Genomic DNA, 25,638 nt, shown 5'->3' on the forward strand with positions numbered 1-25,638 from the left:
TTCCCTTTTGGCTTTTTTAAAATCATAAGTGTGACCATTGCATTTTGTGTCCAAAATATTATTGTGATAAAATGTATGTGTAGATCAGGTGACATGAATATTTCTTCCACCGTTTCTGGAGCAATGTTTTGTAGACGTATAATTTAGTATTTGGGGTACAAATAGGTGTACCTTGTGTCTATGAATATGCAGATTATGCGGGAATAGACCATACTGTGTATAAATAATATAACTGGTTCCACTTTAAATAATGGATTAAATTGATATCTGAAAATATAAAAGAAATCTCATATTGATATGCAATCATTCATTCCAACCACATATACATCTAATGGTAATATTAGGGTTATATTTTATCCTGAAATGTGTGTGAGTTTTGCTTCAAAAGTGATTATGGAAATATAAAATAATGTGTTTGGTAAGAAGTCTCATGAAAAGAATAGTCAAGAAACCTGGAGGAATTCATGTGTTCTGAAGCAGGAAGTGATTGAACGTGAAACACATGCATATAAATTTGCGAACTTTTGAATGAAATACATACATTATGATGTGCATAAACTGCAGAAATAGTAATGTAGCAGTGTTGAATAAAAATGAACATCAAAATACACATCATGTCCCCTAGGAATCTACTTGCATTGATATTAATCTGGGTCAGTTACTGTAGAAATATAAGGATTTTTATGCACCATTTACTGAAGTTAGTTTTCAGTACTAGGAAACAAATATGTATTTCAGGTGGATGAATATTTCTGAGAATAATCTTGTGAAAACTTGATTTTAAATCCATATAAATCACAAAACATTATAAACACAAAACACACACAGACATTAAAATGTAGCATAGTATATGCCAATTGAAATTCATCTTGAAATATATATCATCCACTGATCCAAAACTATTTGTTTAATGAACTTGGATTTATGAATAATGTTGTTCAACTAGGAAGCTCCCCCATAGTTTGAATTTTCTGTTCCAACAGTGTTTAGGAGGAGTGATCTCCTAAATGTGTATGCAAATATGTGCTACACAAAAATCTTTCCACTCTCATCCAGAACAATGACTTGATATTACCTTCGCCCCAAGTAAGACACAACTGGAATAGAAGAGTTAGAAAATCTGTGAATACATATCTGGAATGTAAAATGCTCGGGAGTTCACAACATTGGAGATTGTAGAGGAGTTTCCAAAAGTAAGGGAGAGGCTTGATAGACCCAACCTGATCTTTTATTAAAATTGGGAACCATCTTGCCACAAAGCCGTGAAAAGATAATTTTGGCTTTACTCTAAATTACTGCAAATTCTGAACCTGCTTGGAATGCCTGCCCGTGCCTTGAACTCATCCACACCTGGCTCTCTGACCAGATAACAGTGCTTTCTGAAACTTTAGTGACACCTCATAAATATTGGCCTTCCCTGGCCAGACAACGACCCTCTCTGAGGCTCTAATGGTCCTCATTATTTCTGATGTTGGGTCCAGCAAAAAAAAAAAAAAAAAAAATGTTAACTACCATTAGTGTGATGCTTTCAAAGTTTTGTTATCTGTAACCCCCCATTTGTGTAACTTTCTGGGCTATATATCTGGGCTATAGAAAAGGTGGGGTTGCTGTCTTGTTCCAGTCATTTTGGGAAGGAGAGGCAGCCCAGCCTGTTGAAATAATAAGCTTGCCTTAATTTGATTTTAATTGGTGTCAGTGGTTTTTTCTTGCATCCTAGTCCAAAATTTTGGAGTTCCCCAGCGAGATGACCCTGCCCGAGCAGATCACAAAACCAGACTGCTGAAAATTCTGAAGCTGGCCTTCCCTCCACGGCACTGGGCTGGAGAACCACTCTAGGGGGTGCACAACTTGAGATGTTCCAAGGCCTTGGAGTGAGCCGTCAGTCTGGGGAGCACTGCAGTGAACCACCACACTAAAACTATGATCAAGCCCCTGGTGGAGGAGGCCTCCATAGGTAAGTGGCGCCTTTATAACATCTGATATCTGGTTAAGGGAGATCTCTTCTGATGACAGAGAGGTGTCCTGGGGAGGCTCACATACACTCCTGTCCAGAACAGTAATGAGAATCATGCTGTCCTCTGTTCTGTTCCGTAGGGAATTCCTCTGGAAGAGTAGAGAGGTGCCGATGGGCACACACGTGCTCCTACCCTGGAGCTTTAGCAAGATGTTGCATTGCTCCTCTGTTTTTCTGTTTCGGCACCAGGATTCTGTTTTTCTGTGTTTTGTTCTGTGGTCTATATGTTTTTTGTTGTTTGTTTTTGTGCCTTTTTTTGTTTGAATTCTGTGGTAAAATCTTAAGGATATTGGACGTGAAAAAGGGTAACAAAGCAAGTAAGCCTGACACCCTTTGGACTGTGTTTTAAGGAACTGTGATGAACTTTACCCACCTTTGTTAAGCAGGATGAAAGAAGCCCCTAGCTGGCTGCCTGGAGCACACCCACTGCACAGGGCAATGCCTGCTGGGGAATGAAGAACTGAGTATATCCCAGGTTAACAAGTGAAACTCTTTAAAATCCCTTGTCCCTCCAGATCATGAGAGTCACAACCTTTTGGCAGAGTCCCCTTGTTTTTCCTTTGTTAGCAAAGCAATAAACCTCCATTTTCTTTTTCTCAAAACCCTGTCCTCATTATTAAATTGGCATTAATTTGTTTCAGGGTCAGAAACCGAACTTCAAGTTACAAATTTTGATACCCGCCCCTGTCCCAGAACTTTTTGAGAGCTGACGACTGAAATGTTAGGAGATGGAGCATGCTTGGAGTGGACCCGAAACAGAAGAGCTAATCCTGTAAGTAAAAGGAGGGACTGAGGGACCCCAGCAACTGCCAAAGCCCTGTTGCTTCAGGGAATTCCCTCTTTCCTTCCCTGCATTGTAAGCATTATGCCACCTCTGTCTTCTTTTAAAAGAGCAAAATAAATAGGGGACACTAAATGCAGTAAAGTCACCGTGGAGACCCTTGATTTTACATTTCAGGTAGCTCCTCTGTGAAAACATCTGGTCCCCTTGTGGGGACATCTGTGGTGCCACTGGTGTAGGAGATTTTTCTCTTATCTGCTCTGTATTAAAGGCTTCTGTCTGTCAGCCATATTCTGGAGTTCCTTTCTGTCTGTCTTGTGCCTTTGTTTCTGGCCCTTTAAGATATGTGCAATAATGTGTTTATATTATAAATTGTTTCTTGAGAATGATCTTAGCTGAATGTGTGTCTAAATGATGGTGTTTTTATTGTAACAATCTGGTATCTGAATGCGTTTTTTTGAAGCATTGCACAATCTTGCAGTTAAAAGTCGGGTTTAGGTAATTGTTTAGTTTATGATTTCAGATAATTCATGCCAGAGAACTTAAATACTTAGGATGGAAAACTAAAGAACTCTACTTCCAAGTTGGCAAGTAACTTCCCAATCATGCAGTCTTATTTTCACCAATTTTGAAATGGGTAGCCTGGGAAAATGTCACTGTGTTTACCAGTGCATTAATTTGGACAAGGATAGTAAATCATAGTATGGTATCTGTTGACAAAACAAGATGTAAAGATATAAAATTTTGTGAATTGTATCTTAAACTTGTATCATAATTTTCAACATCCTAACCAGAAAATTATCATTAAAATGCCTTAGGCCTGAGGTGTCTGCACAGAATAGCAGTTTTTTCCTGCTCTTTCCAGACCTCAGCCAGGACTTCTGTTGAAATGCAAATGAAAGTCTCCTGTAAGCTCAGTAGGAGACTGATCTGAGGCCTAAGGGAAAAAAAAATGGTAAATTGTATGGTATTTACTAATTACCAGCCAGTCATTTTTTCTAGGACTCATAATTTTTTCTTAGATTCTTTTTTTTTTTTTGAGTTCATGATTTTGATCCTACAGACCTAGGTTAATGTTTTTCTGATAAGTTTTATCTTTGACCATCTGTGGAGTTTTAAAAACATTGAAATGGTGATTTCACCTGTGAAAAGCTACAAGGCCTTCACTATTATTATGTGTGCACACTTTTGTTATGTGTTGTATGTCTATATATATATATATATATATATAAATATATATATATATCCGTATATCATTCATATGATACACAATTTAACATATATAAGGAGCACTCATATAAAAAAGCGCTCATAAAAACAAATTTTAAAAAGTGGACCACAGATCTTTAATTCACATGGTTTAAATGTTTCAATTTAGATTGGATAAACAGATAAATTTAAATGTCTTCAAATTTATGCCTATAAGTTTTTCTAGGTTTTCAAAAATCTAATAAAATATTATTGTCTACCAAAGGTCTATATGGCTTTGTTCTAGGACTTTTCTTTCAACCAAAAAAATGGTTTACACTGTTCAATACATTTGTCTAATATTTTGATTAAAAAGTAAAGTAAATTTGATATGGCTTTACTCATTCATGAGTGCTTTTGTTTGATATCTGATTGATATACTAAGGTCTATCAATTTTTAGTACAAAGTCTGTATAAAATTTTTACAATCTTATACAGACTTTCCACTAATGTCTGTGTAAGATTGTAAAAATTAGTCATGTGTTAAAGAGACAAAATTTTCTTAAAACATAAGTTTACTCATAACATTGTGTTTATTAAGTTTTATTTTTTCCAGAGCAAGCAACCATAAAAATTAAAAAACTATTTAAAACAGAACTGTTATTTTAGAGCACTGTACTGCCATTTCTTTAAAAGCTAAACTTGGTTAATGTAGAAACATCAATGTAATTGTGATGCTATTAATGTGCTCATATCTTCCAGTTATACAACTCTATAAGGTAGAAACTTTAAAAGAGCATTATATCAAGCTGGTGTTCTGAAGTTGTATGGTAAATAAAATATATATTGGGGATTTATTTACCTGTTATCAATAAGATATGAAAAGTTTTATGTTACATTTTACATTGTGGAACAATTTAAATGTATTTTTAAATTAATGAGAGCCTAATTTATTTAAATGTTAAAAACATTCAGCCATTCTTTAATTCATCTTTTAAAAGTGATATTATATGGTGTTAGCTAATGTTCATGTGACCTCAAACAATTTATGTAAACTTTGTAAAAGGATATTTAAAAAACAAAGATCAGCTTTAGAACTAAAACACTTAAGATTTACAAAGAGCCCTGTCTTACCTGAGATAAGGTTCTGTGTCCCATCTTACTACATGTGAGAATGACTACGAAAGCAGTAGGTCAGATTTTATTTCATTTAAAGTTATGTTCAAAAGTTTTGTTTTTTCTTTTCTTTTTTTTTTTTTCTCTCAAGTTTACTAGTATTCAAACAGGGAAAATAAAGTATAACTCACCCAAAAAATTCAGGGTAGCATTACATTAACTAAGTATTTTAATTCTTCTTAAAAAATTTTATTTTTTAATTTGCTTATAAGTGATCTAAAGATTCCCTGTTGGTGTTTTACAGATGTGTTGCTTTAAGAACACAACATGGGTTAATTTAAGATAATAAGTCATCACCTACAAGACAGACAGAATAATACAGACCCAAATTAATAAAAAGATAAATAATTATTAAGTTATAGACATTAAAGCCCAGTACTCTTAATATAAGGCTGTTACAATTTATTTGCTGAAAGTTTTAGATTAGGATTTAAAAATTAAAGTTAAAATAAAGGGCCAAGAAAACCAATATTTGCCTCTTGCCCTCTGAGTCAGTCTGAATCCAGGGAACAGGGGACTTCTCTAAGAGCTTTGCAACTCTGCGCCACAAAAACTCCCCATCAGGGAGATTAATGAGATCATTGCAGAACAGAAAGCATATCAGTGCATTTGATACTAAGAGGAGAGTCATCAGAGAAGAAAGACATCCCTGATGCTTCGAGGAAAGCCACATGATCAAGCAAGAACTGGACCCACCTAGCACAAATGGCACTAGCAGAACTGAGAAGCTGCTCTCAAGTTTCCCCAGGAATAACTCCCATGAAAGCTCAGCTGACTGTTAACAATAGATAGAAACAAAAGTCAGTTTGACTGCTTCATCTCAAACACTTAGCAAAGACAGTTGAAAGCAAAATACAGCATTTCCTGGTCATTTTAAAATAATAATAATAATAATAATATTTTAATGTATACACTTTATGTTAGCCTCCCAAAATAAGTAAGACTGGAGGCAACAAAGATTGATTCTCAGACAGGAATGCCTGATAAATATAAAAAGAGGCTATCAAGAGGAGCTGCCAGATGCAGAAGTTTTTAGTTTAAGGCCTACAGATATTTCTAACCTACACAGGTAGATTTGGTGTTTGCTAATACGATTATCCAGCCCTGAGTAACAGAATTAAAGATTTCTCTATTAGACACAGAGGTCATACTAGTAAAAGGATTTTGCAAGATCAGATGACATTAAATTATTAAACTGTATCTTATGGGTGGGACAACTGTAACACTAAAATTTAAATATTAAGTTGACAGTCCTGATAACTGGGGATATTAAAGACTGGTGAGGAAACTTCGGTACAGTGACATGTTCTAGCTGCTGCATCATTTATTCAGTACTCATGTATTTTGTTTCTCTCATAGAAGAACCCATCCCCAGATGACTTTACAACCTGTTCTTCCCCAATCAGACTTCAAAACCAACTGACATCTAAAAGGCAATTCATATCCCTCAACTGACTTCAAAAAGGCAACTCATGTCCCTCATGCCGTGCCCCCTCACGTCACCCTCTCTCAGCTCAGAAGAAGCCAAAATGAGAGACGCCTCTCTACTTACAACAATGGAGCCAAAAATAAATAGACTATCAATATAAGTAATTAATTAAGTCAGGTAATATCAGGGAGACCAGTTTTCGGTGAGTTCTAAAAATTTCGAGACTGTTACCTGAGGGATTAAAATTTCCTCAGTGCTCTTCCCCTACCCTATCAAACATTTGAAAGGGACACATAAGAAAAGGGGGAAATGATAGACCCAACCTTATCTTTTATTAAAATTGGGAGCCATCTTGCAACAAAGCCATGAAAAGATCATTTTGGCTTTACTATAAATTACTGCAAATTCTGAACCTGCTTGGAATGCCTGCCCATGCCTTGAACTCATCCATGCATGGCTCTATGACTAGGTAGCAGCCCTCTCTGAAACTTTAGTCACACCTCATTAATATTGGCCTTCCGTGGCCAGACAATGATCCTCTCTGAGGCTCTAATGGTCCTCATAAATTTTGAAGTTGGGGCTAGCAAAAAAAAATGTAAACTACCATTAGTGTGATACTTGTCAGAGTTCTGTTATCTGTAACCCCGCTTTTGTGTAACTTTCTGGGCTATAAAGCTGGGCTGTAGGAAAGGTGGGATTGCTCTCTTGTTTGTGCCATTTTGGGAGAGAGAGGCAGCCCAGCCAATGGAAATAATGAGCTTGATTTAATTTGATTTTAATTGGAGTCAGTGTTCTTTTCTTACATTCTAGTCTAACAGGTAAACACTCCACAAACATAGAGCTCTGCCGACCTAAAGACTTCTTGAGAAACTGCCTCTGAGGTTGGGCACTTGAAACATATGTTGTTGTCAGGAGCTTTAGCTTCTTTTCTGGGTCTGCATCTATGTGACTGGAGAGCATGGTTTCTTATTTTCCAATGAACATGAGGCAGCAGTGCTGAATTCTCTCTTTGTAGGTAAACTGTGGCCACTGGGGGCTAAGTGTCTCCCCGTGTGGACTGTGAAGCCATTTGGTCATCCTTAGTTTTCGTGGTGTTTCTTGGTGCTGAACTGGGAGGTTGTTATTTGCATCACGATATACAAGGAGTTCAAGTGGGACACAGTGCTTGAGGGAGTTCTGTCACGTGTGGTGGGTCAGGGTCTGCAGGAGAATTCACCAACCAGGCTTCTATCCCACATAGCTTTCCCCTTGAACATAGCAAACTGATTCTGAACATTGCCTTGAAACCTCTCCATATAACAAGATGCCTTTATATATAAGGGTCTGCTGGCTGAACCATGTCAGCCACAAGACATTTGGAAGTGAATTGGAGATCCCCACCTCAGATATTTTATCACACACCTGCACACCACAGCTCTGGGCCCACTACTCAGCAGTCTCAACTTACTGGCATCTTTGTTCTTCTCCATTTTCATGAAACCCAATCAATCAAGGCACTGTCTTGTACCCTCATGATCAGCAGCAGAAGATATAAATGTTCTCCAGTGCCACCTGGTCATGGGAGTTTCAAATTTTTCAGGGAATTAATCTAGCCACTTTTCAAGAATGAAGTTGGACGCACTGTGGGTTTCAATTCATTCAGGAACCATTAAAAGTTGAGGAACTTAATTTCAATGAATGCTCTGGAGAACTCCAATGCCAAGGCTTCCCAAAGAGTAGCCAAAAGGTCACTAGAAGCCAATTCCATTGAGGTCTACAATGTGAGGTCCCTGTGTGTTTTGACTCTCAACTATGGCTGCCAAATCTTTCAGAATGAAATCATGTGATATCCTGGCTGAGATTCCCAGTGCTCAATGGAAAGCCACCCTAGGCCTTGATCTCAGTTTCCAAGGGCGACTCTCATGTGTGGCCTCCTAAAATCCCAACACAATTCATGGCAATACTTCTCTGAGGTCAGTTCCAGAACTCAGTCTCTAAGGGGAATCAAACCAAAGTTCAAGCCTTGGTGGACCCAGTCATTTCTTCCAACCACCACACAAATGAACACAATTAAAAACAAAACACTCCCACATGGCCCTCACCTTCTTCCATAAAGACACTCATCATTACCTCTAGCTGGAGGTTTCCATGAGGGGCACAGCACAAAACAGTGTCCAAAATAAGCTCCCTTGCCCCTCATTTGCCTAAAGTCAGGGTGGCCTGGACACCCTTCCTGTGAACCAGGAGTGAGCAAATAATTCTGGCCATAGTAGTACACTGCTTCTCCAATTTGAGGCCTACTCATTGTCAGGTATAGATTCTTTATGTGATTTGGAGTCATGAGAAAACCAAAGCACATATGGGCTAGCGTCTCCAGAGCTTTGAAGAACTCATTTGACCCAAATAATCACTATTCTCACTTGATGGAGGCCAGGAACCTATCAGAGTAAGGCAAGAGACTTCATACACAATGACTGATATTTTTGCCTTTTTACTTTTGGATGCACACATGTGATCTTTCTTTAGGCCCATCAGGTGCTGAGAATTTAAGCCACTGCCTCACACAGTGCCAAGAGGCTGATTTAGACACATCCCTTTCCAAATCAATTAAGCAAAGAGCCACAGGTGATGCCCATTCATGTCCATTTGAAAACTTTTTTCTTCAGTCTTCCCAAAGGGGTGGCCTGAGGCAAAGACATCCTGACATTCAGGGCAACAGAACAATAGGTAAGCAAAAAGCCCAAAGCAGGATATCTCCACGGAGACTTTCTAGGTCACACTGATATGTGAGTTCTCTGAGATGCTGGCCATTCCCTTCAGGGATCCAGTACATGGCCATGTCACGGAGCTTGGAGGTGGTACATATCTTGGACACAATACTAAGAGCCTATTCTGGACAGTGGCCAGAATTCAGGAAGAAAACAGGGACTTAGGAAGATAGTAGGTGTTGCCCATCCATATGGCTAGCCACACTCCATTCATTAATTGCGCAGGATGAATGCTGGGAAGCTTTCTACTAGAGAGGACACATCCATTGATGCACTCTCTTTTCTAAAGTATAAAACCATGGACACAGTGGAATACACAGACATAGAAACAGTCACCTTGTCAAAGGACTTACTAGAAACAGTCCACTCCAAACCAAACAATCCTCCTTTCCTACCTATTCTCAGAACAGAGACGAAACCACACACCCACACTCACAAAGGCACCTCCTTCCCCCAAGTAGGTCTGTGACTATGCAGATTGTCTTCTAACTGGTGGGCCATACTATGTTCCCTGGTAATGGTCTGTCCTGTCTCAGATCTGGTCTCCATGGCCAACTCTGTGCAGTAGTAAGGAGCCAGCGGTGAGCCACTACCTGCTTTGTCAGGAAAGGCCCCTCTTCAGATCTTTCCTGGTATTTGGCCACCCTCACATCAGTCGCTACCAAGAAGACTGACTCTGTCCTTGTTGATTCCAAACAAATGAGACCACTGGGACTGGGACTGCGACTGACTCTGGGTGCCTGGCTACCTGGATCCCAAGTTCACAGAGTTCTATCAACAAGGAAGTGAGGTAGGTCACTTCTTTCAAGAAATGAATGAGGTCACTGCCTTGGCAACCACTTTGTCCTAACAGTTGCTTCCAAGGGTCCCAAGAAATGGAGGCTGCCCCTACTTCCTTTGACAGTTTCACAAGTTAGAATTGTATATCAACCTTAGGCACCCGGGAAAAGCTCTCCACACAAGCCTGGTTTGGTCAATCTTCTCTATATTAAGAAGAGAGAGGCTGATTCCGACACCACCCTTCATACTGACCAGGTAGATTGCCATGGAAGATGACTTTTGCTCTCTCAGGTCCTACATTGCTGACTACATCTTCTCCAGGGATCATTTCGGAATGGACCTTTGAAGTTCTCAAGAGGTGGAGGATCCCCTACATTTCTGTATTGTAAGAACAAATCTGTCCCTGCTCTTCTGTAAATTTAGATTGAGTGAACAGTGTATTGTTAGGGTTAATATCATGTTCAATTTGGGTTAGGAATCATTCTACTGGATGAATAATGATATTGGAGCCTGCGAGATTTATAAGAATATAGAGGTTAAATATATGTATAAAAACAGAAATTAAAGTAAGATTTGAATCCCAGAAGGGCATTGGGACCTTGATTGGGATATTTAGCTTTGAATTACTATCTGCAAAGATGTCTCATATAAATCAATATACAATGGCAGAGGAACTTGAACGTTGGATGATTGAATGCGGAAGAGAACATCCAGTCAAAGGGAGAGTCAGTAGGATTAGGAAGATAGTCGTGAGGTTTAGCAAGTAGAGTTAGTATAGGATATTTAACAAAAGTTCTTTAGCAATATTTTTTCGGGTAGAGAGTGAATGTAAATGTCAGCACATATGAAGAGTAAGGCACAATGATGAACTGGGGAAAATATGTAGGAAAGCAGATATCAATAAAGACATTAGGAAATCAGGCAAAGTATAAAGTGAGTGATAGGATTAGACATTTTCAACAGGGTTGAGATTGAATATATAATCATAGGAAGAAACAAATATGTAGTCACCAATAGGATTGACATTTGAGAGCATTAGGCAACTTGGACATTGATGTTGTTAGTAATCCATGTTCACTTTCAATTTAGGCTTTGGTACAATCCTAAGTGGGACCTTTGCATTTTGTTTCCAGTATATTACTGTGATAAAATGTATATGTAGATCAGGTTACATGATTATTTCTTCCACCATTTCTGGGAGCAATATTTTGAAGACGTATAAATTAGTATTGGGGTACAAAGAGGTGTACCCTGTTTCTATGAATATAGAGATAATGCATGAATAGACATTACTGTGAATAAATAATATAACTGGTTCCACTTTAAATAATGGATTGAATTGATATCTGAAAATATATAAGAAATCTTATATTGATATACAATCATTGATTCCAACCACTTATACACCTAATGTTAATATTAGGGTTATGGTTTATCATGAAGTTTATTTGAGTTTTGCTTCAAAAGTGATTATGGAAATCGAAAATAATGTGTTTGGAAAGAAGTCTCATGAAAAGACCAGTCGAGGAACACCGAGGAATTCATGAGTTCTGACGCAGAAAGTGATTGATATTTAAAAAAAAAAAGGCGATAAATTTGCTGACTTGTGAATGAAATATATATTCTATGATGTGAGTAAACTGAAGAAATTGTAATGTCCCAGTGTTGAATAAAAATGAACGTCAAAATACACATCTTGTCCCATAGAAATCTACTTGCATTGATGTTAAACTGGGACAGCTACTGTAGAAATATTATGATGCGTGTGCACGATTCACAGAAGTTATTTTTCTGTTTTTTCAAATTTTTATTGTTGGTTGTTCAAAACATTACCTAGTTCTTGATATATCATATTTCACAATTTGATTCAAGTGGGTTATGAATTCCCATTTTTACCTGGTATACAGATTGCAGAATCACATCAGCTACACATCCATTGATTTACATATTGCCATACTAGTGTCTGTTGTATTCTGCTGCCTTTCCTAACTTCTAGTATCCCCCCTCCCCTCCCTTCCCCTCCCATCTTCTCTCTCTACCCCTCTACTGTAATTCATTTCTCCCCCTTGTATTATTTTTCCCTTTCCCCTAACTTCCTCTTCCTGAGGGTCTCCTTCCAATTTCATGCAATTTCCATTCGCTCTTCCTTTCCCTCCCACGTCTCATCCATATTTAATGTTAATCTTCTTCTCATGCTCTTCATCCCTAATGTATTCTTAGTTACTCTCCTTATATCAAAGAAGACATTTGGCATTTGTTATTTAGGGATTGGCTAGCTTCACTTAGCATAATCTGCTCTAATGTCATGCATTTTCCTGCAAATTCTTTGATTTTTGTCATTTTTTAATGCAGAGTAATACTCCATTATGTATAAATGACACATTTTTATGCATTCATCTTTTGAAGGGCATCTAGGTTGGTTTCACAGTCTTGCTATTGTGAATTGTGCTGCTATGAAAATCGATGTAGCAGTATCCCTGTAGCATGCTCATTTTAGGTCTTTGGGGAATAGACAGAGAAGGGGATTAGCTGGGTCAAATGGTGGTTCCATTCCCAGCTTTCCACAAAATCTCCATACAGCTTTCCAAATTGGCTGCACCAATTTGCAGTCCCACTAGCAATGTACAGGTGTACCATTTTCCCCACATCCTCGCCAGCACTTGTTGTTGTTTGACTTCATAATGGTTGCCAATCTTACTGGAGTGAGATGGTATCATAGGGTGGTATTGATTTGCATTTCTCTGACTGCTAGAGATGGTGAGCATTTTTTCATGTACTTGTTGATGGATTGTATGTCCTCCTATGAGAAGTGTCTGTTCAGGTCCTTGGCCCATTGGTTGATTGGGTTATTTGTTATCTTATTCTCTAATTTTTTGAATTCTTTGTATACTCTAGATATTAGGGCTCTATCTTAAGTGTGAGGAGTAAAGATTAGTTCCCAGGATGTAGGCTCCCTCTTTACATCTTTTATTGTTTCTTTTGCTGAGAAAAAACTTTTTAGTTTGAGTAAGTCCCATTAGTTGATTGAAGTTATTAACTATTGTGCTATGGGTGTCCTATTAAGTTATTTGGAGACAGACCCCACAGTATGTAGATCATAGCCAACTTTTTATTCTATCAGATTCTGTGATTCCGTGTCTCTGATTTGATATCTAGCTCCTTGATGCATTTTGAGTTAACTTTTGTGCATGGTGAGAGAAAGGGATTCAGTTTCATTTTGTTGCATATGAATTTCCAGTTTTCCCAGCACCATTTGTTGAAGATGCTATCCTTCCTCCATTGCATTCTTTTAGCCTCTTTATCAAATATAAGACAGTTGTAGTTTTGTGGATTGGTTTCTGTGTCCTCTATTCTGTACCATTGGTCCACCCGCCTGTTTGGGTACCAGTACCATGCTGTTTTTGTTACTATTTCTCTGTAGTATAGTTTGAAGTCTGGTATCGCTATACCACCTGATTCACACTTCCTGCTTAGCATTGTTTTTGCTATTCTGGGTCTTTTATTTTTCCATATGAATTTCATGATTGCTTTCTCTATTTCTACAAGAAATGCCATTGGGATTTTGATTGGCATTGCATTAAACCTTTAGAGAACTTTTGGTAATATCGCCATTTTGATGATGTTAGTTCTGCCTATCCATGAACAGGGTATATTTTTCCATCTTTTAAGATCTTCTATTTCTCTCTTTAGGGTTCTTTAGTTTTCTTTGTATAAGTCTTTCACTTCTTTTGTTAGGTTGATTCCCATGTATTTTATTTTTTATGAGGATATTGTGAATGGAGTGGTTGTCCTCATTTCCATTTCAGAGGATTTGTCACTGAGATACAGGCCTTTGATTTTTGCATGTTGATTTTATATCCTGCCACTTTGCTGAATTCATTTATTAGCTCTAATAAATTCTTTGTAGACCCTTTGGGTCTGCTAGGTATAGAATCATGTCTCCTGCAAATAGTGATAATTTAAGTTCTTCTTTTCCTATTTTTATGCCTTTAATTTCTTTCATCTGTCTAATTGCTCTGGCCAGTGTTTCCAGAACTATGTTGAACAGAAGTGGTGAGAGAGGACATCCCCTGTCTTGTTCCAGATTTTAGAGGGAATGCCTTCAATTTTTCTCCATTCAGAATGATGCTAGCCTGAGGCTTAGAATAGATTGCTTTTACAATATTGACGGATGTTCCTGTTATCCCTAGTTTTTCTAGAGTTTTGAACATAAATGAATGCTGTACTTTGTCGAATGCTTTTTCCGCATCTATTGAGATGATCATATGGTTCTTATTTTTAAGTCTACTGATGTGATGAATAACATTTATTGATTTCTGTATATTGAACCAGTCTCGCATCCCAGGGATGAATCCTACTTGATCATGATGCACAATTTTCTTGATATATTTTTGTAACCAATTTATCAAAATTTTATTGAGGATTTTTGCATTTTTCCTAAAATAGCTTGAAAAGTATTGGTATTAATTCCTTTTTAAAGGTTTTGTAAAACTCTTCTCTATATCCATCTGGACTTGGGCTTTTCTTAGTTGGTAGTCTTTTGATGGTTTATTCTATTTCCTCAATTGATATTGGTCTGTTTAGGTTTTCTATATCCTCCTGACTCAATCTGGGCAGATCATATGACTTAAGAAATGTATCGATGCTTTCACTATTTTCTATTTTATTGGAGTATAAGAATTCAAAAAAATGTATGATTATCTTCTGTATTTCTGAAGTGTCTCTTGTGATATTGCCTTTTTCATCCCGTATGCTAGTAATTTGAGTTCTCTCTCTTCTTCTCTTTATTAGCATGGCTAAGGGTCTGTCTATTTTATTTATTTTTTCAAAGAACCAACTTTTAGTTTTGTCAATTTTTTCAATTGGTTCTTTTGTTTCGATTTCTTTAATTTCAGCTCTGATTTCAATTATTTTTTGCCTTCTACTTCTTTTGCTGTTGTTATGCTCTTCTTTTTCTAGAATTTTGAGATGAATTATGAGATCATTTATTTGTTTTTTATTTTTTTTTTTAAGGAATGAACTCCAAGCAATGAATTTTCCTCTTAGAACAGCTTACAATGTGTCCCATAGATTCCAATATGTTGTGTCTATGTTTTCATTTATCTCTAAGAATTTTTTAATTTTCTTTTTGATGTCTTCTATAACCCTTTGATCATTCAGTTACCTATTGTTCATTCTCCAAGTGATGAATGATTTTTCCTTCTTTTTCGTTGATTTTTAGTTTCATTCAATTATGATCAGATAAGATGCATGGTATTATCTCTACTCCTTTATATTGTCTAAGAGTTGCCCTGTGACATAATATATGATCTATTTTTTGAGAAGGATCCATGTGGTTCTGAGAAAAAAGTGTAACTGCTTGATGTTGTGTGGCATATTCTATATATGTCAATTAAGTCTAGGTTATTATTTGTGTTATTAAGCTCTACAGTTTCCTTATTCAACTTTTGTTTGGAAGATCTTTCCAGTGGTGAGAGAGGTGTGTTAAAGTCTCCCATGATTATTGTATGGTGGTCTATTAGACACTTGAAATTGAAAAGAGTTTTTTTGATGAACATAGCTGCACCATTGTTTGGGGCATATATATTTATTATTGTTGTGTCTTGTTGGTGTATGGTTCCCTTGAGCAGTATGTAGTGTCCCTCTTTATCCCTTTTGATTAACTTTGGCTTGAAATCTGTTTTATTTGATACGAGAATGAACACTCCTGCTTGTTTCCGAAGTCCATATGAGTGATATGATTTTTCCAACCTTTCACCATCAGTCTATGTATGTCTTTTCCTATCAAATGAGTCTCCTTTAGGCCGAATATTGTTGGTTCTTTTTTTGTGATCCATTCTACTAGCCTGTGTCTTTTAATTGGTGAGTTTACGCCATTAACATTTAGGGTTATTATTGAGATATGTCTTGTTCTTACAGCCATATTTGTTTAGTTATGTTACTAAATATGGTTCGTTTTCCTCATTGATTATTTTCCCCCCTTTACTGTCCTACCTCCTACTGTTGGTTTTCATTGATATTTTCCATTTCCTCTTCCTGTAATGTTTTTCTGAGGATGTTTAGAAGAGATGGTTTTCTAGCTGCAAATTATTTTAACTTTTTTTTATCGTGGAAGTTTTTAATTTCATCTTCCATCCTGAAGCTTAATTTTGCTGGATACATGCTTCTTGATTGGAATTTCTTTTCAGTGTTTGAAATATGTTGTTCCAGGATCTCCTAGCTTTCAGAGTCTGTGATGAATGATCAGCTGTTATCCTGATTGGTTTTCCCCTTAAGTGTATTCTACTTCCTTTCTCTTGTAGCTTTTAAAATTCTCTCCTTATTCTATATGTTGGGCACCTTCATTATAATGTGTCTAGGTGTGGATCTCTTATGATTTTGCACATTTGGCATTCTGTTGGCTTCTAAGATTTGGGATTTTGTCTCATTCTTCAAGCCTGGGAAGTTTTCTCATATTATTTCATTGAATAGATTGATCATTCCTTTGGTTTGGACCTCTATACCTTCCTGTATCCCAATGACTCTTAAGTTTTGTGTCTTTATGTTATCCCATATTTATTGGATGTTCTGCTCATGGATTCTTAACAGTCTTTCTGAGCTGTCTATGTTCTTTACGAGTTGAAATACTTTGTCTTCATTGTCTGATGTTCTATCTTCCAAGTATTCTACTCTGCTGGTAGTATTCTCAATTGAGTTTTTAAGTTGGCTCATTGCTTCCTGCATTTCTAGGATTTCTGTTTGTTTGTTTTTTTTTAACCTCTATCTCCCTGTATAGTTGATCTTTTGCTACTTGGATTTTTATGTAATTCATTGTCGAAGTGATCATTCATTGTCTGATTTGGCTGTCTAATGTCTTCCTTGAGACTCCAGAACATCTGAAGCATGTATATCCTGAATTCTTTATCTGACATTCCATCTGCTGCAGCTATTACCTCTCCTAAAGTTGAGTTGACCTGCATTGCTTGTGGTCCTTTCTTTCCTTGTCTTTTCATACTGCTCACATTACTTTCTACTTGGTGAAACTTTTGGCTTTTTAAAATTTTCCCCCTATATATTTATATTTCTCTTGTATAGTGGAAAAGTCTCCATTGCAGGGGTGGTCGGCGGCTGTGCTGCTCCTCCAATTGGGGTTATCTGTCTACCATGCTGACTGGCCACTGGGCCTGTTGTGCCGGTCGGTCGCTGGTCTGCCTACCTTGCAGCCGTGGGTGGCAGCTGGGCTCTCCCCCTCCTCCAATTGATGAGACGTATTTACCACACCCTCGAACCCCTGGGCTTCTTCTGCCAGTCTGTTGCAAGTCTGCCTACCTTGCAGTCATTGTCTGCGGCTCTTCTCTGCACTTACTAAAATTGGGGTGACGTGTCTACCACACCAGCGGGTCACTCTGCCTGTCCTGGGCGTGTGTGGCAGCTCTGCTCTTCCCCTACCCCAATTGGGGTGATTTGACTACCATGCCGGTGAGCCTATGAGCCTGTTCCGGACGTGGGTGGAAGCTCTGCTCTGCCCCTATTCCAATTGGGATGACGTGTCTACCATGCCGGCTGGTGGTTGGCCCTGTTCCCTCAGTCGGTCGCAGGTCTGCCTACCTTGCAGGCATGGGCTGCGGCTCTGCTCTGCCCCTACTCCAAATGGGGTGATGTGTTTGCCGTGCCAGCAGGCCACTGGGCCTGTTCTGCCGGTTTGTCCCAGGTCTGCCTAACTTGTGGGCGTGGGTGGCAGCTCTGCTCTGCCCCTACTCCAATTGGGGTGTTATGACTACCATGGCGGCAGGTCTCAGGGCCTGTTCCGAGAGCAGGTGGTGGCTCTGCTCGGACCCTACTCCAATTAGGGTAACGCATCTACCATGCCGGCAGGCCGCTGGGCCTGATCCGACAGTCGTTTGCAGGTCTGCCTACCTTGCGAGCACTGGTGGTGGAGCTGCTCTGCCTCTCCTCCAATTGATGTGACATGGTTACCACGCCTGCAGACCACTGGACCTCTTCTGCAGGTCGGTCGCAGGTCTGCCTACCTTGCGGGCTCGGGAGGCAGATCTGCTATGCCCCTACTCCAATTGGGGTGACGTGACTACCATGCCAGCGGGTCGTTGGGCTTATTCCAGATGCGGGTGGTGGCTCTGATCGGGCCCTACTCTAATTGGGGTGACGTGACTACAACGCCTGCGGTTTGCTTATCCTGTTCCGGGCACAGGCGGCAGTTCTGCTCTGCCCTTAGTCCAATTAGGGTGATGTGACTACCACGCCGGTGTATCGCTGGGCCTGTTCCGGACACGCGTGGTGGCTTTGCTCTGCCCTTCTGGCTTGATGACAAAGTGAGAGAGACTCGGGTGTTTGTGACTCACTTTCTTTACCAGGAGACCAACTGTTTCTGTTGCCGCTGGTATCGATTAAGTTACCACCCCCGCCGCTTTCTGACATCAGATCTCTGCCATGTTGGTATCCCATGTGAATGGCAGCATTTCATTCCCTTTGCCGGGTTACCAAAGCAACGGGTGAGTCCTGACCGGCCCTCACAAGCCCTGTCTCAATCCTGTTGCCACTGCTTATGAAGGCTCGGTTGATATTTAACTCCACAGTATTCAGCAGGACCCAGACTGAGAAGCAGTTTACACAGGTTCTTTAGCCCTGGGCCAGACCAGTTCCAGGACCCGGAAATCAGCCGCTCCGGGTTAGGTGTATGTTCTGATAGGAGCAGGCTCCAAGAAGTAATTTCCTTGGGTTCTTTAGCACTGAGCCTTAGTAATTTGTCTGAAAGATGCAGGCGAATGGCAGCCAGAAATTACGTATTCTATATCTGAATGAGCTGCGATCAGTCGAAAACAGGGATGGTGGCCGCTGGCTTCCTCTGTGGTCTGACCGGTGTGCAGAACTGAATTGGACAGCTTCTTTCCCCCGTCTCAAACCCAGAATTCAGCACTGAGCACAGTGACTGCACAGCTGGCAGGAGCCCTCAGAATCCACAGCACTGTATATTTTCGTTGCTATCTCGTTGTTTCCCAGCGGGCACCGCAGACTCTAGCCATGGGGCAATTTGCTGAATAAGCAGCATGACCCTCCGCGCAGAAAAATTGCTCGCATTTGAGCCCCCGTAGCTGGTCCTCGTGCGATAGAAATCCTTCCTCTAGGTTCTGGAGGACCCCAATTTTGCTGGAAATTCCTAACAAGATAGCTTTTAACCGTTCTAACTCGTCATTCTTCCACAAAGTGACACAGTACACAGGGGTGATGAACTCCCTTCGCCGCCATCATTTGATCCCCTGAAGTTAGTTTTCTATACTAGGAAACAAATAGGTATTTCAGGTGGATGAATATTTCTAAGAATAATCTTGTGAAAATTGGATTATAAATCCACATACATGAATATGAATGAATTTATTGAGTGTATAATAAGACACATATATTTCATATTTTGAAAAATTAGGAGAGTGTATATATATATATATATATATATATATATATATATATACATATATATATATATATATATATATATATATATATATATATTTACACACACACACACACAGAGACATTAAAAATTAGCATTATGTATGCCAATCAAATTCACCATGAAATAAATATCATCCACAGATCCAAATATATTCCTTTTACTGAACATGGATTTATTTTGTTCAGCTAGGAAGCTCACCCATAGATTGAATTTTCAGTTCCAATAGAGTTTAGGAGGAGTGATCTCTTCTAACAATTTGTATCTGCCAAATCAGGTACCTCACAAATATGTACGTGTGATACCATGTAGGATTCTATATGTGCATATAAAAAACATGTGCTGAATAGGCTACAGAGAAAGGGAGACAGGAATTCACATTTTTGTTAACTTTAAAAACACATTGAGAACCATTTCAAATAAAAAATGACTAAATTTATAACACCAACAATTTATCATGCAAAAGGCAAGTCCAAATATACACCATGCCTCCTCTGAACTGCTTGTATTTCTATTCTGTTTCGGTTATTTTTCTCCATTATATTAGGATTAGTAGTAGGAGATTAGTAGGGCATGGGTTATTATCAGGGATTAAGTATTTTGAATAGAAAATAGGAAAATGAATTCAATGTATATGCAAATATGTGCTACACAAAAATCTTCCAACTCTCATCCACAACAATGCCTTGACATTACTTCGTGCAAAGTAAGACACAATTAAAGGAGAAGAGTTAGAAAATCTGTGAATACATATCTGGAATGGAAAATCCTCAGGAGTTCACAACCTTGGAGATGGTAGAGGAGTTTCCAAAAGTAAGGGACACGGTAAACACTCCACAAACATGGAGCTCTGCTGACCTAAAGACTTTGGGAAACTGCCTCTGCACTTGAAATATATATTGTTTTCAGGGGATTTTGCTTCGTTTCTAGTAAGACCATCAAAGGTGGGTCTGCATCTATGTGACCTGGATGACATGGTTTCTTATTTCCAAATGAACATGAGGCAGCAGTGTGGAAATTTCTCTTTGTAGGTAAACTGTGGCCACTGGGGGCTAAGTGTCTCCTTGTGTGTACTGTAAAGCCATTTGGTACTAATCCACTTTTTGTAGTGTTTCTTTATGCTGCACTGGGAGTTTGGTATTTGCTTCATGAAATACAAGGAGTTCCACAGGAACAAAGTGCTGGAGGGAGTTCTGTCACTTGTGGTGGGTCAGGGTCTGCAGGAGAATGCACCAACCAGGCTTCTAACCCACAGAGCTTGCACCATTCACCATAGCAACATGATTCTGAACATTGCCCTGAAACCTCTCCGTATAACAAGATGCTTTTAAATACAAGGATCTGCTGGATGCAAAATGTCAGTCACAAGTCATTTGAAAGCCAATGGCAGATAAACACGGCTTCACCACAGATGTTTTATCTCACACCTGCCCACCACTTCTGTAGGCCAACTACTCAGCAGGCTCCAACTTACTGGCATCTCTCTTCTACACCATTTTCATGAAACCAAGTAAGTCAAGGCACTGTCTGGAATACTCATGATCAGCAACAGGAATCCAATGTTTCTCCAGTGCCACCTAGTCATGGGAATTTCAAAAATTTCATGGTATTTATCTAGCCATTTTTCAAGGATGAAGTTGGAGGCACTGTGCGTTTCAAATCATTCAGGAACCATTAAATAGAGAGGAAGCTCATTTCAGTGAATGATCCGGAGAACTATCACAGGCAAGGCTTCCCAAAGAGTGGCCAAAAGGTCACATGAGGCCAGGCCAATTGAGGTCTACAATGTGAGGTCAATGTGTGTTTTGACTCTCAACTATGGTTGCCAAGTCTTTCAGAATAAAATCATGTGATATCCTGGCTGAGATTCCCTGTGTTCTGTGGAAACCCACCCTGGGCCTAGATCTCAGTTTCCAATGGTGACTCTCATGCGTGGCCTCCTAAAATCCCAACACAATTCAGTTCAATACTTCTCTGAGGTCAGTTCCGGAACTCAGTCTCTAAGGGGAATCACACCAGAGTTCAAGCCCAGTTGGAACCAGAAATCTCTTCCAATCGCCACAGAAATGACCACAATTAAAAACAAAACACTCCTACATGGCCCTCATCTTTTTCCATATAGACACTAATAATAACCTCTGGCTGGAGGTTTCCATGAGGGGCACAGTCCAACACAGTATCTAAAATAAGCACCCTTGCACCTCATTTTTTACAACTCAGGGTTGCCTGGAAACCCTTTCTTTTAACCGGCAATGATCAAATACCCTGTCATTAATACTGCTCCACTTCTTCAATTTGAAGACTACTGACTCTGGGATTTAGATTCTTTATGTGAACTGGAGTCATGAGAATTCCCAAGCACCTATGGGCTAGCCTTTGGGGGGTTTTGAAGAACTCATTTGATGCAAAGGATCCCTATTCTCACTTGATGGAGGTCAGGAACCTTAAAGAGGATGTCGAGAAACTTCATCCACAATGAATGCTTTTTGGAAATTTTGGATTTGGGTGCACACATGGAATTTTTCATCAGGTGCTGAGAATCTAAGCTACAGTCTCACACAGGGCCAAAAAGCTGATTCATACACATCCCTTTCCAAAGCAATTAAGCAAAGAGCCACAGGTGATGCCCATTTATTTCCATTTGAAACCTGCTTTCTTCAGGCTTCACAAGGGGTCGCCTGAGGCAAAGACCTTCCTGACATTCAGGGCAGTAGAAGAATAGGTAAGCAAATGGCCTAAACACTGTTTCTCCACTGAGAATTTCCTGGTCACACTGATATCTGAGTATTCAGAGATGCTAGAAATTCCCATCAGCTATCCAGTACATGGCCATGTCACAGAGCTTGGAGGTGGTACATTATTTGGACACAAAATCATGAGCCTATTCTGGAGAGTGGCCATAACTCAGGAAGAAAACAGAAACTTAGGAAGATAGTAGGTGTTGCCCATTGATAAGGGAAGTCACAATCCATTCATCAATTGGGCTGGATGAATGATGGGAAGCTTTCTACTAGACAGGACACATCTATTGATTCATTCTCATTTCTAATGTCTACAACCATGGACACAGTGGAATACACAGACAGAGAAACAATCGCCTTGTCATACTACTTACTAGAAACAATTCATTTCAAACCAAACAAACCGCCTTTCCTACCTATTCTCAAAATATCAGACAAACCCACAAACCCACACCCACACCCACAAAGTCACCTCCTTCCCCCTAAAAGGTCTGTGACTATCCCAAGTGTCCTCTGACTGGTGGGCCATTCTGTGTTCGCCCGAAATAGCCTGTCCTGTCTCAGATCTGGTCTCCTTGGTCAACATTGTTAAGTTGTCAGGAGCCAATGGTGAGCCACTTACCTGCTTTCTCAAGAAAGGCCACTCTTCAGAGCTTTCCTGGCATTTGGCCATCCTCACATCATCAGGTACCAAGAAAGACTTACTCTGTCTTTGGTAAATCCAAACATTTGAGAGCACTAGGACTGGGTCTGGGACAGGATTTCGGTGCCTTGCCTCCTGGATCCCAAGTTCAGAGAGTTCCATCACCAAGGATGTGAGGTGAGGTCACTTCCTTCAGGAACTGAATGAGGTCACTGCCTTGGCAACCACGTTGTCCTAACAGTTGCTTCCAAGGGTCCCATGAAATGGGGGCTGCCCCTACTTCCTGTGACACTTTCACATGTTAGAATGGTATATCAACCATAGGCACCCAGGAACAGCTCTCCACACAGTCCTTATTTGGTTCTTCTTCCCTACATTAAGAAGAGAGTGGCTGATTCATACACATCCCTTCATCCTGACCAGGTTTTTTGCAATGGAAGATGACTTTTGCTCTCTAAGTTCTTTCATAGCTGCCTACAACTTCTCCAGGTATCTTTTCTGCATGGACCTTTGATGTTCTCAGCAGTTGGAATATCCCTTACATTCCTGTATTGTAAGACCAACTCTGTACCTGCTCTTCCGTAAAGTTAGATTGAGGGAACAGTGTATGTTTAGTGTTAATAACAGGTTCGATGTGGTTTAGGAATCATTCTGCTGCACGAATAATGGTATTGGGAACCTGTGATATTTACAAGAATATATAGGTGAAATATAAGTATGAAAACACAAATCTAGGTAAGATTTGAAGCCCAGAAGGGCATTGGGCCCTTGATTGTGATACTTAGCTTTGATTTATTTTGTACACAGATATCTCAGATAAATCGATATACAATTGCATAGGACCTTGTACCTTGGATGATTGATTGTCAAAGAGAACTTCCAGTCAAAAAGCGACAGTCGATAGGATTAGGAAGATATTTGGTAGGTTTAGAAAGGAGAGTGAGTATAAGATTTGGACCAAAATTTCTTTAGCTCTAGGGTTTCAGGTAGAGTGAATGTAAATGTCAGCACATGTGAAGAGTCAGTCACAATGATGAACTCTGGAAAATATGTAGGAAAGCACATATCAATAGAGACATTAGGAACTCTGGCAAATTATAGTCGGTAGTGAAAGGTTAATAAAATTAGTACTTGTCACTTCCTGTTTTTCTGTATGCTTAACAAAATACTGTTGAAATCTTGAGAACTGTTTGCTAATCTTATTCCCAGAATGTGCTGTCCCCAACTGCCAAACTGCAGAATGTACTCCCTCAACCGGTTGCACGCAACCCGCTCACTTGCCTGGAAACATCAATAAACTTCCCCCCCTGCCCTCTCCAATGAAACTATATAAGCTCTGCTTAAGCTGTTCTCACGGCTCTCTGCTCTATTCAAGTGAGCTCTGAGCCCCAGCATGCTGGACACCCAATAAACCCTTTGCTTTGGCATCAGACAGTCTCTTGGTGGTCTCTTTCCCTGATTGTCACTGGACCTTTACATATGGAGGTTCCACCGAGATCCAGCAGCAGCGGACAAGAGACCCCAACAGACTCCTCTCAGGATAAGAAAGGCGCCTCTTTCTGGTTTCAGGTTTCAGGTCAGCGCTTGGCAAAATGGATGTCGATGAAGAGCGTGTGCTCTCTCTGACGGTGGCTGACAGTCATGTCACAGAGCCACAGGCCACGTCCCTGGGAGACACCACAGAGGACTTGGGAAATCGAGGAACAATACTCTCCACGACTCAGTGATATTTTTTTTCAGATTCGGTATTACCAGCGCATCAGGTATTTCCTACTACTCAGTACTGTTCTCAGTGTAGGACGTCCATATCCATTCTTTATTGTCTTGTCTTGTCTGTGTCATGTGTTGTTGCTTTTAGTGTTTGTGTATCTATCATTATGGGACAGAGCACTTGAATGTCTCTGTCCCTGACCCTTGATCACTGCACCAAAGTTCGCTTAAGGGCTCAGAATCTTTCTTTTTCAGTAAAACGCTGGACATGGCAGACTCTCTGTTCCTCAGAATGGCTCACCATTGGATTTGGATTGCCCCTAGAAGGATCTTTCTACTTCCCACTAATTTAAAAAGTCAGAGATATTGGCTTTCAGCCAGGGCCACATAGATACCTGTGAAGATCGCCACTGCATATCAACCTGGGAACGAGGGGAATCAACATCGATATCAAGAAAGAGACTTTGTCTACATAAGAAGACATCAGGTGTCATCCCTGGAACCCCGCTGGAAAGGAACACAGCAGGTGCTAATTATAACACCTATAGCAGTAAGTTAGACAGAATCTCTTCCTGGATCCATACCTCTCATCTCAACCATGTGCCCTGTCCAGACTCTGGCTGGAAACTGTAAAAGACTGGTAACCCTTTCAAATTGTGTATTTGCCATGTGGATAAGGCTATAGACTCTACCCTTGACCACCAGTAGTCTTAACCCTCATCAGCCCGTTCAGCAGCGATGGCTGATCAAAAATCATACTGGACAAGAAGTATGGTCCATCTCGCATACAGCCTAATTAGGGACCTGGTGGCCATCTCTCCACACAGACATTTGTCAGCTGGCTATACGTCTTTTCTACTGGGATATCCCTGATGAAGTGGATCCCACTAAAATTCCATTAAATCCCTTCCATACCATAGATAAAGGAAACAAACATTATGGATGTAGGGACACGGGAGTCAGATGCAGGTTGGCTAGCCTAGA

Source organism: Callospermophilus lateralis, chromosome 12 (genome assembly GCF_048772815.1).
Source record: "Callospermophilus lateralis isolate mCalLat2 chromosome 12, mCalLat2.hap1, whole genome shotgun sequence".
Lineage (NCBI taxonomy): Eukaryota > Metazoa > Chordata > Mammalia > Rodentia > Sciuridae > Callospermophilus > Callospermophilus lateralis.